Genomic DNA, 2,661 nt, shown 5'->3' with positions numbered 1-2,661 from the left:
TATATATTTATAATATTTTATTACATTAGTTGAAAAAATTTGAATAGTAATGTTCACAAATTTTGACATCATTTCAAAGAATATAATTTTAAAAAGCAAAATATAAAATTTAAGTGAAATTGGTCTCATAGTTCTTGAGAAATCGAATTTAAAAAAAAAAGTATTTTAAAAATTCGATTTCTCAGGAACTATTTGACTGATTTCACTCAAATTTCATATTTTGCCACGCAAAGTCATATTCTTTAAAATGATGCAAAATTTGTTCGCCTTACAATTCAAAAATACTTTGACTAATATTTAAACAAATTATAATATTTACATTTAATTTTTGCTTGGAATTACCTTTGGATAAATGTTTTTTTTTCTAATTGTGCTCAAGAAGTTTTCAATTAGCGTGCAAATTTCTCGAGATAAGGTGAAATACGCAAAAAGTAAAATTTATATTAAAGGATTCAAACTTTGGACTGATCTAATGACCAAACTATTGAGACTCTATTTCCCAGATGGCTGCTACCTCCTATATTTTGGGGGTAAAAAATTTGAATCCACCGAAAAAATGGCATGTTCATTCAGAGAAAGTACGTTTTTGTGGCTGATTTCGTAACTTAAAATATAGCGTGCACTAATTAATTAGCGCATTTGAGGTTACTCGTTTGAATCATTAAGAATAAGTCCTAGAACGTGAAAATCCAATCATTGATTAAATTATTGGATTATTAAGGGGGTGTTCTGTACGTTTTTTATTTTGTGAACTGTACATTTAACGCGTTAAGTCAACTGAACTTTAGAACATTAAACTTAAAATCTATTACTATTCAGTAATATGTATATTACGTCTACATATTATTGAAATTATGCTAGTAACAGAGAAAAGTAATTTACTTTTTTAAAACTTTATTTTATTAGAATACAGAAAACATAATGACAATATTTTAAATGGCTACCTTATAAAAAATGGAACATCCAGAGTACCACGGGAACCATTGCTGCAACAGAAATAATTTAATACAATTATTATGGTAACAAAATGAAAATAAAAGCTGAAACAATATTAAACTGTTTGACTTTTACTCAAAAGAAATTTTTTAAACTGTGTGTTAGATATGCTGTGCTTTTTCTGAAAGATTTTCTTAAGAAAAAAACTCTGAAGAAAATCTAAAGGTATTTACTCACTCCATAAGCTTACTTTTTCTTCAAATTATCTACAGAATTATTTACTATTAAAAAAAAATTTTCTTCAAAATTCTATAAAAATTTACTAACTACTACTATCGATCTTGAGAGATGGGAACAGTGGCGTATCTAGGGTATGGCAAGTATGGCGAATGCCATGGGCGCATTATTTCAAAAAGGCGCAAAATCAATCAACATCAACGATTATTTTTTTAATTAAAAATTTTACTAATTTTTTTTTCAAGTTATGGCAGAATTAAAAAAAGCATCCAACATTTAACCTTTCCTCGAGGGCTCGAAAAGAAGACATCGAGGTCTTTCGAGGAACTCTTTATAACTGGGGGAGTGAAATATGAAAGGGAACCGCTAATAATAAAAACAAAGTAGGTGACGAGCGTTAAGCAATTTTAACCTCCCACTGTTTTTCATTTTTTTAATAACTTCGTTTGAAAACTCATAGACCACCTCAGTTAGGGATAATAGGAGGGCCAAGGTTTCCAGCGCTTTTACATAACTCGAAAAGCGCGAGAAATCTAAGTTGTTATATTGGATTCAACATTAAAAAAAAATGGGGGAAATAAGAAGAAAAAAAAACATTCCACATAACTTTAAACAACTTGACGTCTGTGTAATAACAATTCATACACGTTTCTGCAATCATTCACTAGACACTTTTTCTTTCATTATACTTTCAAGTTGAGCAACAGAGGATTCGAAATAAATAAAAAAAACTTTACATTCATGAATACATTCAAGATAAATACTAAAATAAATCAGTAATTAAAAGTAGCTTTTTCGTTTCTACTACTATATTTACGATGATTTCGGCAAAAACCAAATTTTAATTATAATATCGTAATTTAAAGAATAATGCAGAGTTTTTAATAATTATAATTATAACTCTCTTTACTAACTTTTTGATACTTTCCAATAAAAATATTTTTAATTTCAGAGAATTTCCTAAATATTTAACATTTAATGTCGATCAAAATCCTTTGACAAAAAGACTTTTAGCCCCATATTTAATTTTATAACCGTCGTTGAACAGCCGACCTAATTCCGTAGCCTTGTAATTTTGAACCCAATCCAGAAGACAAGGGAACTCCTATATCGAGAAATGGGAGAAATTTGCCTTCGTGGAGCTAACCCGCATTTGCGTTACATGGAGAGGAAGGCCACGAGAATCTCTCACGGTTAGCCTGACGGGACTGGAACTCTAACCCATGATCCGTCTACAACTGAGGATATTTCCATGATATTTCACGTCAGCACTGTGGTCGGTGCGAGCCGGGTGCGGAATTCGTATCAACTGGGATTCGAACTCGGTTCGCCTCATTGCAAGGCGAACGCTCTATCCCCTGAGCCATCGCGGCTCCTATATTTAAATTAAAAGGAATTTAAACTTATTTTTTTCTAAAATGTAGCTTCTTATTGCTTCACGATACGTCAAAGCTGTAGTAGAAAGAATTTAAGTTATCGCTGATAAAA

General features: G+C 30.6%; 1 protein-coding gene across 2 annotated transcripts in view; it reads right to left on the bottom strand.

Moving 5' to 3' along the window:
- LOC107447802 (sialin-like) overlaps window positions 1-2,661 on the bottom strand; it is a 97,087-nt gene that overhangs the window by 36,739 nt on the left and 57,687 nt on the right. For both annotated transcript variants that reach the window (XM_071186307.1, XM_071186306.1), the window contains exon 2: window positions 945-986. The gene's annotated coding sequence lies outside the window, so the exon portion shown is untranslated. The remainder of the gene's footprint in view (window positions 1-944; window positions 987-2,661) is intronic.

This window comes from Parasteatoda tepidariorum, chromosome 10 (assembly GCF_043381705.1).
Source record: "Parasteatoda tepidariorum isolate YZ-2023 chromosome 10, CAS_Ptep_4.0, whole genome shotgun sequence".
NCBI lineage: Eukaryota > Metazoa > Arthropoda > Arachnida > Araneae > Theridiidae > Parasteatoda > Parasteatoda tepidariorum.
Note: the sequence above shows the minus strand (reverse complement) of the source record. Positions and strands in the feature narration are given on the sequence as shown.